Raw genomic sequence first — 17,443 nt, forward strand, 5'->3', positions numbered from 1 at the left:
TTTTTTTATTACAGTGGTACCTCAGGTTAAGTACTTAATTCATTCCGGAGGTCCGTTCTTAACCTGAAACTGCTCTTAAGCTGAAGCACCACTTTAGCTAATGGAGACTCCTGCTGCCGCCGCGCCGCCAGAGCACGATTTCTGTTCTCATCCTGAAGCAAAGTTCTTAACCTGAAGCACTATTTATGGGTTAGCGGAGTCTGTAACCTGAAGCGTATGTAACCTGAAGCGTCTGTAACCCGAGGTACCACTGTATTTTCATGTTGCTTTTTCTGTGCACGCTGCTGTCGCCAGAGATCACGGTGCTGCTGCCTTTTGCAGAAGGAAAGGCGGCACCAAAGCAATGCAGAGCGAATGATGTTGGATTGAAAATAAGTGGTATTAGCAACAAAGTTAAAAAGAGTATGCAAAAGTGAACTGATAATGGGTGAAAACATAGAGTTTTAACATGTTAAGATATAGTTAAGATAAATGAAAGAGGGTAAGGATTTGCTGATCTGATTATATTAATGGGAATACAAAAATGGGAGGTGTGAGGAGGTCAAAGAAACAAGCTTATGAGTTTAAAGTTATAAAAAAAGTGGATTTGTTTTCATTTCTTTTTTGTTCATTTTTTTGTATTTTGTATTTTTTCCTTTTTTGTTTTATTATGTGTTTTTGGTATTTATGATTTTGTAAAATCTTAATATATTTTTTTTAAAAACAAAGCAATGCAGAGCGAGTACAGCATATAATTGTACGATAATTTGGTATTGTTATAATGAGGCTATTATCGGACTGACATGGAAAATTAATAAAAAAGATTGTATATCTATATAAAGAGAGCAGAGGGGCAGCGGGACGAGCTGAATCCCCTGGAGGGGAATGCGATGGCGACAAGGAGGCCCCGATCCCCGCAAGCCGGGAGGGAATAAAGGGGGGGAGGGGGCGTCCCCCCAAAAAAACCCCGGCAGCCCCTCCCCCAACCCCCCCAACACGTGACAGGCCGGTTTCCTGCCCTGCCCCCTCCTCTTCCTCCTCCTCCTCCGCTTATCCATTATTCTATTTTAATCGTTCTCGGTCCTCACCCTCCCGCGGCTTCAGCTGAGGATTTGGGCCGCCGCCGCCCGGCCTGACCTCAACCGGCTGCCCGCGCGTGCACTGAGGCGCCGGGAGAGGGGAGAGTCGCGCGGCGATGGCGTCACTTCCGTCGCACGCGACGGATCCGCTTGAAAGGTGCACCGCAGACTGTCGCGCAGAGGTGTTTTCCTGGTTGGGGGGAATGAAGAGCGCCGGGAGAGGGGCGTCGCGCGCTGATGGCGTCACTTCCGTCGCGCGCGACGGACCCCTGGAAACGTACACCGTAGACTTTTGTTCTAGAGGTGTTTTCCTGGCTAGGGAAATCGATTTTTTTTTTTTAAAGTTTATTTATTCAGTGGGACTTGCTTCGGGGCGGGGTACAAAGTTAGGAAATAAATATGGATTCTGAGGATTGGGCTGCAGAGGTGGAAAAATATTTCACACAATACTCCGTCGGTGTTTCCAGTCAGAATTCGCAACAAGTGTTTTCCATAGTGTTTTTCCCTATTTTCCCTAACATAATGTCGCAATGTGTGGTTGTGAGGCATCTAATCATAAGCCTGCATTTTTATTAAAGCTTATATGTTTAATCAGGGCTTGTATTTTAAAATGAGCTTAAAGATTTTCAAATGTTTTATGCCAGGCAGAAGACCAGCTGCCTAGAAAAACCTTGGCAAGATGTTTTTTCTCCTAGACAAGGGGCCCCCCTGATTTATAGCAGAAAACAATTCTCAAAGTCGTAAAAAGGGAATTACAGGCTGAGAGCCAAGGTTACACTGACCCTACAAATTAAGGGTGGATAAATAGTAAAATGAGCCATATCTTCTTCCTAAGGTTAAGAAGGTCAAGAGCAGTGAAAAAGACAACTGGTCTGGCTGGCAGAAAGAGAACATTTTTGGGAAGTCTTTTCTAAAGCTGTTTCTTTCTTAAACTAAGATCCTTTTAAGATTTCTTTTCCTTTTAAAAGGTTATTTATGTATTAAATATATTAGTTTAAATATAATTATGCAAAGGATTTAAGAAATGCTAGATTCTTATTTCATATAGTTGTAAGAATTGTAACTATCCTGAAATTAAGTCAGCCACCAGCCCAGCCTCCTGCCAGACAGGAGACGCCATCGAGCACTCCTGATATATGGTTGTCAGGCCTTTTGTTTAGAAACCTTCAAATGAAGGAGATCTCTCAATGTTGATGTGAACTCAAAATCCTTGACATATGTTTAAGATAAAAATTCAAGATTAACCATCTGTTTTGGAAGGCAATAGGGCAAGGAGGGCAAGAGGTGAGCTGGTAATTAAGATTCCTTGTTGAGACACATGTAAGATATATTACTACTTATTTGTCATTTATAGATAGCTCTTTGTGTCCCATAAAAGGGCAAAAGGAAATGGGTGTATCTTTTGTGATTGGTTCTAGCAAACAGCCAATAGGAATTTCAACCAGGCTGATTGGACAGAGGCAGCCACAGGAGGAGCAAGGGGGCTGGATTAAGGAAATATAAGTGCTGGCCATAATGGCAGGAGGCCAGGCCAGAGCTTGGTAACCATATACCACTGTGCCTCTCATTTATTTGTCTGACAAATAAATTATTATTTTAATTTCTCTATTGTTGCGTTGAATATTTCATTCCAGCTAAGCGTTAACCACAAGCAGGGTGCTACAGTTGCATAAGTTTTGTTTGAACTAAAGCAAAAGGTCTGGAGAACTGTGATTTAAACAAAACTTGATGCATTCCCTAGTTCATCTTGCTTTCTTAATCTTGCAAAAAAACAACCCACAACCCTCCCCTGCAATCTTTCCCTTTAACTGACTAAACTTTGTTCTTTATAACATTGTTTTTTTAAAATAATATTTATTAAAATTTTTAAGGGTTACAAAAAGCAAAAGTAAAAACACCATATTAAACAAAAACAAAACAACACATCACAATAAGGAAAAAAGAAGGAAAAAAAACAAAACACAACTAATCTTCCCATAACTTATCTTTCATTTGCTTGTTTCCTTGACCTCCTCACACCTCCCTTTTTTGTATTCTAATTCGGTTAACTATTTCAGCAAATCCTTTCCATCTTTTCCAATTTTTGTTCTGTAATTTATCTCAGTATGATGTAACTTTACTTTCCCTCCTTTCACCAATTAACAGTCTATTTTTTCCTAAACCCTTATAACATTTCTGCTAAAACCACATAACTTCATTCCAACATCCTTCTAACATTCATTAATTTTACAATGTTTCTGTAAATAGTCTTTAAATTTCTTCCAATCTTCCTCCACCGACTCTTCTCCCTGGTCTCGGATTCTGCCAGTCATTTCCGCCAGTTTCATGTAGTCCAGTTCTTTATAACATTGTTGCTGTGCACCTGTATTGAAGCTACTGCATGGAACTGTACTAAAAGTAGGTAGTCTTTTTAAATTAATAAAAATTGTGCTCTTAAAAAAAAAAAATACTCCGTCGGTGTAGTAGAGCTTTCATCCCACTATATATAAAGGTCTGAGAATTTCTGTTTCAGTGTATCTGAAGAAGTGTGCATGCACACGAAAGCTCAGACCAAGAACAAACGTAGTTGCTCTTGAAATAAAAAAATTATTGCCTCCCTGTAGCACCCTGCTTGTGGTTAACGCTTAGCTGGAATGAAATATTCAACGCAGCAATAGAGAAATTAAAATAATAATTTATTTGTCAGACAAATAAATATGAGGCACAGTGGTATATGGTTACCAAGCTCTGGCCTGGCCTCCTGCCATTCTGGCCAGCACTTATATTTCCTTAATCCAGCCCCCTTGCTCCTCCTGTGGCTGCCTCTGTCCCATCAGCCTGGTTGAAATTCCTATTGGCTGTTTGCTAGAACCAATCACAAAAGATACACCCATTTCCTCTTGTCCTTTTATGGGAAACAAAAAGCTATATATTCTTCTATCTATAAATGACAAATAAGTAGTAATATATCTTACATGTGTCTCAACAAGGAACCTTAATTACCAGATCACCTCGCCCTATTGCCCTCCAAAACAGATGGTTAATCTTAAATTTTTATCTTAAACAGATGTCAAGGATCATCATTGAAAGATCTCCTTCCTTGAAGGTCTTTAAAACAAAGGCCTGACAACCATATGTGCTCTAATGATGTTTCCTGCTTGGCAAGGGGGGCTGGGCTGGTGGCTGATGGCCCCTGTGATCTCTTCCAACTATATGCATAAGGATTTAACATTTCTTAGCTTCTAATTCCTTTGCATAATTACATTTAAGCCAATATATTTAATACATAACATAAATAACCTTTTAAAAGGAAAAGAAATCTTAAAAGGATCTCAGTTTAAGAAAGAAACAACTTTAGAAAAAGACTTTCCAAAATATTCTCTTCCTTTCTGCCAGCTAGATGCTTTTCCATTGCTCTTGACCTTTGAACCTTAGGAAAATATGGCTCAAGTTTAATGGGAGGCACATGGTTTTATTTTACTATTTACCCACTCTTAATTATGTTTTTCTCTGCTTTTTTTTATCTTCTGTAATATGTAGGGTCAGTGTAACCTTGGCTGTCAGCCTGTAATTCCCTTTTTACGACTTTGAGAATTGTTTTCTGCTATAAATCAGGGGCCCCCCTTGTCTAGGAGGAAAAACATTTTGCCAAGGTTCTTAGGCAGCTGCTCTTCTGCCTGGCATGAACATTTGAAAATCTTTAAGCTCATTTTAAGATACAGGCCCTGATCAAAATATAAGCTTGATAAAAATGCAGGCTTATGATTAGATGCCTCATCCCCAAGGGGTCCCTGGCTCAGAAGGAGGACGGGGACCTCAGAAGGAGCACGACTGGAGGCTCTGTACTGGTCAGGAAATGACAGAGACAACACCAGGATTTGGAAAAAGCAAAGCCTGATCTTTTATTGGACAAAAACAGAAAAGGGGAAAAAACTGTTGCAACAGGATCCCCACTCACGTAATGAAACAGAGTGAGACCTCGAACAAAAGGACTGCCTTGACTCTTACACCTTTTGATTTCCATACAGATCAATAGCAGCGGAGATGGGAAGCGACATAAAATGGCGTGAAGAGTGGATTAACATAAGGTAAGGAGGATGTTGTCTTTGTCCATGGAGTTTTCTTGGCTTGCCGGTTCCTGCTCCAGGTGGATCACGTTTGGTCAAAACTCTCCACTATGACCTGTCCATCTTGGGTGGCCCTGCACGGCATAGCTCAGAGCTTCTCTGAGTTATTCAAGCCACTTTGCCACAGCAAGGCAGACGCCTGCTTCTTGGGAGTAAAGCAATGACAAACCTAGACAGCATCTTAAAAAGCAGAGACATCACCTTGCCAACAAAGGTCCGTATAGTTAAAACTCTGGTTTTCCCAGTCGTGATGTATGGAAGTGAGAGCTGGACCTTCAAGAAGGCTGATCGCCAAAGAATGGATGCTTTTGAATTCTGGTGCTGGAGGAGACTCTTGAGAGTCCCATGGACTGCAAGAAGATCAAACCTCTCCATTCTGAAGGAAATCAGCCCTGAGTGCTCACTGGAAGGACAGATCCTGAAGCTGAGGCTCCAAGACTTTGGCCACCTCCTGAGAAGAGAAGACTCCCTGGAAAAGACCCTGATGTTGGGAAAGATGGAGGGCACAAGGAGAAGGGGACGACAGAGGACGAGAAGGTCCCAGAGCTTCTTGGGGCTGCGGGGGAAGCCTGGGTTTCCCCCACCCCAGCCCCAAAGAGCAAAGAAGCCAAGACAGCGAGCGGGATCCATCCCGCTTGCTGTCTTGGCTTCTGCCATAGCCGCGCAACCTCTCCAGCCAGGAGCTAAACCTTTCCAGCATGGCTAAAGAAGCGTGGCTAAAGAAGCGAAGGCAGCGAGCGCGATCCATCCCGCTCATTGCCTTGGCTTCTTTAGCCTTGCGCAGCCTCTCCCCCACCTCCCGCAAAAGTTATGCATACATTGGGGGACATCTGAACGCTCATACCAAGAACAAACTTAGTTGGTCCCTAAGGTGCTACTGGACAATATATATATAGAGAGAGAGAGAGAGAGACAGACAGACAGACACACACACACACACACACACACACAAACACACTGCGTCAGAGCTACACGGCTGCCTACCTGAAGCTTTCATCCCAGTCATTTAAAAACCCCTTGTCATGAGAGCTCAGAATATGCCTATCCAGACCATGCAGTTTTGTTGTTGTTGTTTAGTCGTTTAGTCGTGTCCGACTCTTCATGACCCCTGGACCAGAGAACGCCAGGCACTCCTGTCCTCCACTGCCCCCCGCAGCTTGGTCAGACTCATGCTGGTAACCTCGAAAACACTATCCAACCATCTCGTCCTCCGTCGTCCCCTTCTCCTTGTGCCCTCCATCTTTCCAAACATCAGGGTCTTCTCCAGGGAGTCTTCTCTTCTCATGAGGTGGCCAAAGTACTGGAGCCTCAGCTTCACAATCTGTCCTTCCAGTGAGCACTCAGGGCTGATTTCCTTCAGAATGGAGAGGTTTGATCTTCTTGCAGTCCATGGGACTCTCAAGAGTCTCCTCCAGCACCAGAATCCAAAAGCATCAATTCTTCAGCAATCAGCCTTCTTTATGGTCCAGCTCTCACTTCCATACATCACTACTGGGAAAACCATAGCTTTAACTATACGGACCTTTGTTGGCAAGGTGATGTCTCTACTTCTCAAGATGCTGTCTAGGCCTGTCATTGCCCTTCTCCCAAGAAGCAGGCGTCTTTTAATTTCGTGGCTGCTGTCACCATCTGCAGTGATCATGGAGCCCAAGAAAGTAAAATCTCTCACTGCCTCCATTTCTTCCCCTTCTATTTGCCAGGAGGTGATGAGGCTTGAAGAACTCAGAGAAGCTATGAACTATGCCGAGCAGGGCACCCAAGATGAACAGGTCATAGTGGAGAGTTTTGACCAAACGTGATCCACCTGGAGGAGGAACCGGCAAGCCACTCCAGTATCCCTGCCAAGAAAACTCCATGGACAAAGACAACAGACCATGCAGTAGGCTTCTACTAAAATAGTATCTCTATGGGCGCCTCACTTCCCTTCTCTCATTCCTGTGGCCCAGACCTATTGGCTACTGAGAAAGGAAGACCGGAAGACCCGCCCGCGCCATCTTTACTCAGGGCATTAGGGAGCCTGTTTCCCCCGCCCGACCAATGGTGGTTTGGAGGCGGGACCTTTGGTCAGCTTGTGTTACCGGATAGGGGGGAATAGGAAAGGAGGCGGGGTGGGGGTGCATAAGCCACACCCCCAGAGGCGGGCCAGGGCTATAAATAGGCGTGTCAGGCTCTGTTTTCTCCATTTAATAAGGGATTGTGGGGCTGGTGGGTGGATAGGGATATTTAAAAGGCAGTTGGCAGGTTGTGGGGTTTTGTTTTCATTATAATTTTCCTGGTAGTGAAGCTGTATGCTTATCCAAGGCTGTGGGGTGACCCAGTAGTGTGGTCACAACCTCTATTTCCAAGCAACAATATCAGTTCATTTCATTTCATTTCATTTCATTTCATTTCATTTCATTTCATTTCATTTCATTTCATTTCATTTCATTTCATTTCATTTCATTTCATTTCATTTCATTTCATTTCATTTCATTTCATTTCATTTCATTTCATTTCATTTCATTTCATTTCATTTCATTTCATTTCATTTCATTTCATTTCATTTCATTTCATTTCATTTCATTTCATTTCATTTCATTTCATTTCATTTCATTTCATTTCATTTCATTTCATTTCATTTCATTTCATTTCATTTCATTTCATTTCATTTCATTTCATTTCATTTCATTTCATTTCATTTCATTTCATTTCATTTCATTTCATTTCATTTCATTTCATTTCATTTCATTTCATTTCATTTCATTTCATTTCATTTCATTTCATTTCATTTCATTTCATTTCATTTCATTTCATTTCATTTCATTTCATTTCATTTCATTTCATTTCATTTCATTTCATTTCATTTCATTTCATTTCATTTCATTTCATTTTATTTTATTTTATTTTATTTTATTTTATTTTATTTTATTTTATTTTATTTTATTTTTAAAAGCTGACTCCTGTTCTGAAGCTCACGCCTTTCCCTCTCAACAATTTGAGGCTTCCAACTCTTTTTTTAGGAAAAAGAAATTTGGCAATAGGCATAAGGAGGCAAATGAACTTGCTAGGGAAGAATTTTGGGTGCCTATATGCTTTATTTTAGATTTCAAGGTAAATTTTGGGCTCTTAAATTTGCAGAGGTGGAGCAATGTGCCTTTAGTTTAATAGAGAAGGGTGGCTAGGCCTGAGCCGAAATCTGTTTGAGTTTGTGGCTTAGGCGTGGCACAAACCAACATGGATTTGAAATGTAACTAGGGTTGCTATCTTCATTCTGGCAAAACACAGGGCCAGGGCTGCTGCTGGGCGTTATCTTTAAAATTTTCTTTAAATTTAGTGCTGAAAGCAATCAATAACAATTGATTGCAGCCTAACAGGATGGCCTCTTTTGAAGAATAGGAAATCAAGACCACAGCTTTTTAATAAAATAATGAAAATGGTTTATTGAAAATTTACAGATACATTGTAAACAGATAGGAACATTGGCAGGATTATTGTAATAACCTGCAGTTTTATAAGAGTGTATATATAAGTAGATGAATAAATGAGCAACTACAGGATATAGCATTTGACATTGAAATACGGGGCACTCCTGTATTATACAGGACAGCCGGCAACCTAAAAATCGAGGTTCTTGATGAGCTATTGCACTTTCCCAGATACTCAAAACAACTTTAAAAATAACTCTTAGGTGGCTTAGGTTGTGGCAAATGTGGAGATGTGTTTTTGTTTAAATTCTCAAAACTTTGCAAAGAGATACCAGTTCAATTTTAAGCTGAGAAGTCAGTCTCTTTGTGAAAACACAGCATATGCACTGATAGAACAAACAGCTGTGCTGTGCTGCAACTTACCTGCAATGTTTTTTATTGCTTTTTGGCCAAACCACTTGGTTTAAATTGGTTTTTTTATAGGAAGTGTATGCTGTTCAGTCACTTGGGGAAATGTTAGTCTTGAAATACTAGAAGCGTACCTGTATTGTTCATTAGAGCAAAAAAAACACTGCTGGGGTTGGAACTTTTTAATAGGCAAGACTCTGCTTCAAATGCCTCTGAATAATTTCCTTTATTTTTTGCTCCACACACAATTATCTTAAGCAACTTTCAGGTCCATAAGAAACAAAACTTGTATGCTGCAAAGTCCCAAAGAGATTTCCAAACTTTAATCAGAAATGGTTTCTACTAGATCTGTCTCAGAAACACTTGGCTTTCATTTTCTTAAATTGAGAGAGACTGGCTGACCACTTCTCCTACGTTAAAAGATTTGGGTTTTGTTTTTTCATTAAGGATGGTTCATTTTGCAATTTTTTTTTTGGGGGGGGGGTAAATGACTTAAAATGCAAGGCCCAAATTGGGACAAAGACTTGCTTATTACAGTTGAATCCATATATCAACAAATTTGGGTGTCGCCCCTTTGGATAGAAAACACTCAAAGGTGTGCTGGATAATTTTGGGTGTTTGTACTGCACCTGCAGCTAGTTAAGCATGTGAGAATGCAGTTGGAAATACTATATATTACAACTGTACACAACCTATTAGCTGCATTGTACTGTCAGTAAAGGGACAGCCTACCCAAACAGTCTGATGTTTTTCTCTTTCATTGGCTCACTTCACTGGTGCTTGAATGGGCACTCTGCACATGCCCCAATAGCTGGAAGCTGAACCACATAATTATTTATACCCCTCCCATATTGCTGGGTTTCCTCAGCCACTCTGGGCGGCTCCCAACAGAATATTAAAAGCACAATAAAACATTAAACTTCCCTAACCATGGCTCTCCCATCGTAATTGACATCTGCATACGTTGCAGGAATGATTCTGCTCTCCCTGAGTCTTGCCAATCACACGCAGCAACTTAGCTTTGTTTATAATGCCTTCGCTTACACCTTAACGTGCTAACCTTACGAGGGCCTCTTTGGGGCTTATATGTCAGAGGGTTTTCTTTTGGTGGCAGAAGACAGGACCACGAGACCGTTGTAAAACACTCAAAGTTTTTATTACAGCTAGACAAAAACAACCAAACACAAAGCATGTGGACATTCTCTCTCTGCAGGCAAATTCAAACTGAAACTTCTCATTTCGTACTCCTCACCAGCTGTACCTAATCAGCCTAGAAAACCATTCAAAGAAACAGTTCTTAAAAGTTACAGTCATCTTTTCTGTTTCTTTGCAAAATGACTCCAAACATTATATATTTGTTTCTTACTGTCATAAATAAAAACGGTTCCTTTTTCCCTTATAGGGTATCAAAGAGCCCATATAAAGTCCTTATGTACATTCTCTATCGGTAGGAGAAAATAACAGGCCAACCAGAGAATATTGAGAAGCAAAGCAGCTAGGAAGCCTGATATTTATTAAAACTGTTGCAATAGGGTCCCCCACTCCCCCCCACACACACACAGGGAGGGAGGAGAGGAACCCCAAACTGGTGCAATGGTGTGCAAGCTGTTATAAAGACTTTTGAAATTGCCTCCCCTGTAGCTTAAACCCACCCCCCACCCCCCAAAAAAATCATGCATACATCACAGAAAGAGGTGGTCCCCAGCAGAAATACATCACAGGGGGGGCGGTCTATAGCAAAAAAATTCTCTGCCAGGAAACCTGTGCATGGCTTTACCTGGGCAGTCTGGCCATTCTTTTGTGATGGTAAATGGTTTAATTCCTGAATCCAAGTCACAGGCTCAGCCTATTCATACATAAATAGACCCTTAAGACAGGTAAGCAAAAGATAATGGAGAGGCTCCCATTTCCTTCCTCCTTGCAGAGAAATTGTTGTTGTTTAATCATTTAGTCGTGTCTGCCTCTTCGTGACCCCCTGGACCAGAGCACGCCAGGCACTTCTGTCTTCCACTGCCTCCCACCGTTTGGGCAAACGCATGCTGGTAGCTTTGAGAAAACTGTCCCACCATCTGATCCTCTGTTGTCCCCTTCTCCTTGCGCCCTCCATCTTTCCCAGCATCAGGGTCTTTTCCAGGGAGTCTTCTCTTTTCATGAGGTGGCCAAAGGACTGGAGCCTCAACTTCAGGATCTGTCCTTCCAGTGAGCTCTCAGGGCTGATTTTCCATATATTCTCCTTCAATGCTGTACAGGCTGTAAATTTCAAATTTACATTCCGTAGTTCATGCCACGCTTCTAGTTCAATGTTATGTCCAAAATCGATGGCCCACTTAATCATAGCTTCTTTTACCTCCTCATCTTTGGTATACCAGTTCAGTAATAAATCATACATTTTTGACTGTTTTTACCTTCTATAATGTCTATATGAAATTTTGATTTCTTGTCCTCAAATCCCAACCTCTTTTTCTCTTCTTTTAATATCTCATTAACTTGTTGGTAGTGTAGCCACCCTGTCAGTAAATTCTCTACTTCTTCATACGTCTCAAGCTTTATACCTTGGTCAGTCTTTCTAATAAACTCTTATGTGGCTCTCTTTCCTTCCATGTTAACTTTCTTAATGATTAATACTTCTGTTGGTGATATCCACCAAGGGGTTTTTCTTTCTAACAAATTTTTATTTCTTTCCCATACTTCATATATGGGTCCTCTGATTATATGATTTAAAAAAACCCTGTGGACTTTCGCTTTATCATACCACAGGTAAGAGTGCCACCCATACCTGTTGTCGTATCCTCCTAGATCCAGAAGGTCTGTGTTTTCTAATTTAATCCAGTCTCTTATCCAGATTAAGCATGCTGCTTCATAATAGATACTCGTGTCTGGCTGGGCGAAGCCACCTCTTTCTTTTTTAACAACCAAGATCTTCATTTTTATTCTTGGCCTCTTTCCCTGCCAGACAAATCTTGCCAGTATTTTCTGCCACTCTTTAATTTTAATCCCTTAAGGTGATGTCTCTGCTTTTTAAGATGCTGTCCAGGTTTGTCATTCCTTTTCTCCCAAGAAGCAGGCGTCTTTTAATTTCGTGACAAATTTCGTGCGGAGAAATATTTGAGATCAATTTGGGATAGTCAAAATATCTTCAGGATTGCTCTCCTGTAGTATTTCAGACACATGGCTTATCTACTTATGTGTTTGCCTTGTAAATTTATGAACGCATGATTTATGAGACGTTAGAATTCCTATAACACTGTGGCTCACAATGCCAACAGCCTACGCCTAATACACTCTTGCACAAAGTTATGCAATTTGCCTACATGCCCACTTGCAACAATAAAGGGAGAGGGGCTTCCTAAGGGGTTTTATCCTTGGTCCGGCCAGCATAACTTAGTTTTTCTCCCAACAGCTGTTGTATTTTATCTTTTGGTGTCTCCAGCAACTGAGCTGTATGTGTATAGCTGTTTGCGAGCACACATGCTAAACCCTGTCTGCGGTGGCCACCCCTTTACCCCAAATGATGAGACAAGAGACCAGAGTATGGGGTTCGAATTGTCCACAACTTTATTGACCTTCAGAAGTGGGAAACTTGGCACAGGCCTTGGCAGGCAACCCTCCCGCCTGGCTGAGGATATGCAGGCAGATGAGGTCCAGTGAGAGGGGACTGCAAAGCGCAAACTTACACAGCCTGCCCTTCAATCAACCTCGTCCCTGGAGTTTGTCCTACATGCTGCTGTTCTGGGGCCAGGGACTCCGTTTTTGCCCTTTAACGGGCCCTGCAAGCGCCGCCGCATGGGAAGGGAGCCTGAATGCACCCCTCTCGACTTGATGATAGACTAAAGGATACCTTGCCAAGGGCTAAAACCACCACCCGAGGCCCTAAGGGCCTCACCGCCAAGTCCCACAACTGAGGACCAATCAAACCCTGCAGTCTGTTGTTGTTGTTTATTTGTTTAGTCTAATTTAGTCTAATTTTTACAACATAGTTTTAAAATTAGAATACATTAACAAAGCAGGAACAGACGAGCCAGTTCAGCCCAGCGGTTCCATTGATCAAAGCATTGCATAGATCCCCTAATCGCTTCCAGCGGTTTGAGACCCATGGGTGCTGTCTGGCTTTAAAGAAACAAACAAACAAAAAAGCAGGAACAAAGCTTCTTGGCTGCCAGCGAAAACTTGTCTACCAGGTGTGTAACTTTCAGATCTTTATCAGCAAGTGTGTGTCACTTCCTGGGAGGGGGGTCGGCCTGAGAAACAGTTAATAGATGATAAAAATTTTCTCTGGGTGTGGTATAAAACAGGTGTTACGGAAAAATCTAGGTGTGAGGTTGCTCAGTCCCCCAGCTGGTTGAGCGCAACCCGCGGGTCCCTGCGGAATAAAGGAAGGAGTCCCAGCCACCAACCGGAGCAAATAGCTGTAGACCCAAGTTTATTGCGCAACAGGTTCAAAGAGGAATTTTGAACCCCGAGGATGGGGCGACAAGGACTTTTAAAACTTTCCCACCATATCCCAGAATACAGTTCGTACAGCATCCTTGCTACATCACTGACATGTCACCAAAGAGGAGGGGTAGACAGGGGTTACACTAGTTTAACCTTGGCAAACGTGTCCAGACAAGTCCTTGGTACAAGATGAGCATAAGCAGAGATGTCAGGGCAAGACCCCAGGTCTAAGATTAGCATAGGCAAACACCTCTGAAGTCCCACCACCCAAAGTGCAATAGAACTTGCTTTGCATGTCTGGACCTCTTGGCAAGTCTGGTGATGGGATTAGGCTTTCCTTGGCCAACAATCAGCTCAGCAATTGTCACCTCTGGGAACTTCCTGGAGTCCCTTTTCAAGGGGAAAATAGCTTTGGAATGGAGGAAACTGGCAAAGGAGTTGATTTTATATGATGGTTAAAGCTAGGTAACTTCCCTGAGCTGTCAAGTCGAAAGGATACATTTATGCATAATATTTGTAACATTTAACAACTTTAAAGATGTGCCCCTCTCCGTAATTTCCGTAACACGGGCAATTCAGCAGGTAATTCATGATAGCCTGAACCGATTGCCTCCACAAATGCATTTTTGTTCCATAGGAGGAATTCCAGGTAAGGTTACATCCCCGTTTCCCGGAGACAGTCCCCGGATTTACAAATCAGTCCCTTGACAAAATCCTATCATTCCTACTGAAGTTGAAAAGTGCCCCTGGATTCAATAATAATAATAATAATAATAATAATAATAATAATACATTTTATTTATACCCCGCCCTCCCCAGCCAAGGCCGGGCTCAGGGCGGCTAACAACCAATAATAAAAACAAGTTGAATGAATACAGCTTAAAAACAAGATTAAAATACAACATGAAAACATTAAAATGCAGCCTCATCACAGGAGGAGGAAGGAAAAAAGAAAGAGGTAAAAAAATTGAAAAAAATCTGGTAACCTTACCCTAAGGATGCTGAAGGGCATCTGTTCGAACCATGATTCAAATTCAGGGTCTCTAGGTCATGGGGCCTTGAACTGTTGACCTTAATTTGCGGGTACCAAATAGAATAGAGGCAGCAATAATGGATGTTCTTGATTGGCGTCCTGATCGAAGATTTTGGAGGTCATGCAAACTAAGGGCTAAATATTCATTTGGAGATTGCAAAGCCCTGAGGTTATCATGATGTTAAACATTAGCAACTAACCATGGGGAGCGTTTTTCCAAAGAAGCAATCCGTCTTTTGATGTAGCAGGATGTCTTCTGGTCAGGTCCCCTTGATCTCGTTGCGTTCCGACGTTACCTGACCAGAATCGAGATTAATTTAGAAACCACCTGTACATTGAGGCTGTTTCCCAGCAGGCGGTAACGTTGCTTTGTGGTTATTTTGTCAGGAAAACCTATTAGAAGCAAAAACAACAGATAATTTTTTAAAAAAGCGAATGCAAGTTCCCTCCATCGTAGGAATTTTCTCAATTCCAAGCGCAACGACTTCATATTTCCAGCAGTGAAGTTCTATACATTTGTATTTGGAGGTACATCAGTCAAACTTTCTCCTGATTCAAGATGTATAAAACGCACTGCATTATTTTACTTGGAATGGACCTTATGCTGCTGTGACCGTCTCTAAGTTTTGGAATTCCTGGTGTCTTAATACCTGGTGCACATAATCTCTACAGGACCTGATTAATGAAAAGATGGAAATCTGGCAGGTACTACAATTAAGCTCACAATGCTTCTCAACTTTAACTGTCTAGCTAGCAGTAGTATCTGCTATGCTGAAAAGTGGCTTTCTCCCAAATATTCCCATTTTTAGGGCACAGCTTGTCTTGCTTTGTCCTGCTTGGCAAAGGAGAGGTTTGCCAAATTTGGAGTCATTTTCCTCTGCGTTTGATCCAATTTGGAAACAGCAGCTGACGTCTTTTGCCCTCTTGTTTCGGAGACTTTTATTTTATTTGACAAAACGTATATACGGGCTTGATTGTGAACAAAACTCCTAAAGCACTTTACGAAAAGAAATAAATCCCAAAACTGATTGCTGTGCTGGAGCCAATTCTGTAAATCTTGCAATACCATGAATGCAGCTTGTCCCATTTCAGATTTGGGACTTGATAGTCTTACTCTCAACCTCTACCAATTTGGATGGTAATGTGTATTATTTCACTAAATTTCAACATGTGATAAACAAGCCCTGCTCCCATCTAGGTTTCTTTAAGCAATAACAGGCAACACGTGGCTAATAATGTTCTAACAATAAATATCAAACCTGTATTATTTCCCAGTTCTTAAACAGAGAATATATGATGGAGATACGAATAAAATAAACCAATATTGTATGAACAGAATTAGAGAAGGTAGCAATCAAGGCAATCAAGCCTTTCAGTAGTCCCAATCCTGTAATTGTGCGATAATAGAAGCTCCAAGCATAGCAATTCTTAGACTTTTATTTTCTGACTGTATATCACTGTTGCATGAACAAAATAAGGCAATATAGTCCATCTGTATTGAAAGAGGCAAACATGCCTTTCAACAGTCACAATCTTGTAACTGTGCGATAATAGATGATCTGAAATGTAGAATAATAATAATATTTTTTTTTTATTTATACCCCGCCGTTTCCCCAGCCACTCTTGGCTGCATCCAATAGAATATTAAAATACAGTAGTCTGTTAAACATTAAAAGCTTCCCTAAACAGGGCTGCCTTCAGATGTCTTCTAAAAGTCTGGTAGTTATTTCTTTGGCATCTGATGGGAGGGCGTTCCACAGGGCGGTGGCCATCACCGAGAAGGCCCTCTGCCTGGTTCCCTGTAGTTTTATTTCTCGCAGGGAAGGAACCGCTAGAAGGCCCTCAGAGCTGGAGTTCAGTGTTGGGGCAGGACGATGAGGGTGGAGATACTCCTTCAAGTATACTGGGCTGAGGCCATTTAGGGCTTTAAAGGTTAGCACCAACACTTTGAATTGTGCTCGGAGACGTACTGGGAGCCAGTGAATATATTTCAGGACCGGTGTTATATGGTCCCAGCGGCCGCTCCCAGTCACCAGTCTAGCTGCCACATTCTGGATTAGTTGTAGTTTCCGGGTCACCTTCAAAGGTAGTCCCACGTAGAGCGCATGGCAGTAGTCCAAGCCAGGAGATAACTAGAGCATGACCACTCTGGCGAGGCAGTCTGAGGGCAGGGAGGGTCTCATCCTGCGTACCAGGTAGAGCTGGTAAACAGCTGCCATTGACACAGAATTGACTGGAACAGTTTTTCCGGATGCTGATGAAGAATTACTAACAGGTACATCAAATAGTAACGCGGGTGGCGCTGTGGGTTAAACCACAGAGCCTAGGACTTGCTGATCAGAAGGTCGGCAGTTCGAATCCCCGCGACAGGGTGAGCTCCCGTTGCTCAGTCCCTGCTCCTGCCAACCTAGCAGTTCGAAAACACGTCAAAGTGCAAGTAGATAAATAGGTACCGCTCCGGCGGGAAGGTAAACAGCATTTCCGTGCGCTGCTCTGATTCGCCAGAAGCATCTTAGTCATGCTGGCCACATGACCCAGAAGCTGTATGCCGGCTCCCTCGGCCAGTAAAGCAAGATGAGCGCCGCAACCCCAGAGTCGTCCGCGACTGGACCTAATGGTCAGGGGTCCCTTTACCTTTACATTTACATCACTTAGCATATGATCAGCACTCACTAAGAATTTAGATTTCTATCTTGCTCATATTGCTGAGTGAGGCTCTGGATAACTGTTCCGGAGTCCTGTCCTCATGGCAACACTAGTAAAATCTAAAGTATCCAAATTTCTGAAGGACGGACAACAACAGGCTGAGGGCCAGATTCAACTATATAGAAGAGTTTGGATTTGATATCCTGCCTTTCATTCCCCTTAAGGAGTCTCAAAGCGGCTAACATTCTCCTTTCCCTTCCTCCCCCACAACAAACACTCTGTGAGGTGAGTGGGGCTGAGACACTTCAGAGAAGTGTGACTGGCCCAAGGTCACCCAGCAGCTGCAGGTGGAGG

The 17,443-nt window shown here is 42.2% G+C and overlaps 2 protein-coding genes across 7 annotated transcripts in view; both read right to left on the minus strand.

Moving 5' to 3' along the window:
* TBRG4 (transforming growth factor beta regulator 4) overlaps positions 1–1,169 on the minus strand; it is a 38,434-nt gene extending 37,265 nt beyond the window's left edge. The window contains exon 1 of the mRNA XM_079946792.1: positions 1,068–1,169. The gene's annotated coding sequence lies outside the window, so the exon portion shown is untranslated. The remainder of the gene's footprint in view (positions 1–1,067) is intronic.
* ZNF653 (zinc finger protein 653) overlaps positions 1–17,443 on the minus strand; it is a 126,813-nt gene that overhangs the window by 78,598 nt on the left and 30,772 nt on the right. Inside the window, exon 3 of one of the 6 annotated variants that reach the window (XR_013831818.1) lies at positions 123–223. The exons of 4 other annotated variants lie outside the window; for them this stretch is intronic. The gene's annotated coding sequence lies outside the window, so the exon portion shown is untranslated. Of the gene's footprint in view, positions 1–122; positions 224–17,443 lie in introns of those variants that run through there. One more of the 6 variants, XR_013831819.1, reaches the window with a different exon arrangement.

The sequence above is a fragment of the Podarcis cretensis genome (assembly GCF_951804945.1).
Source record: "Podarcis cretensis genome assembly, chromosome: 12".
Taxonomy (NCBI): Eukaryota; Metazoa; Chordata; class Lepidosauria; order Squamata; family Lacertidae; genus Podarcis; species Podarcis cretensis.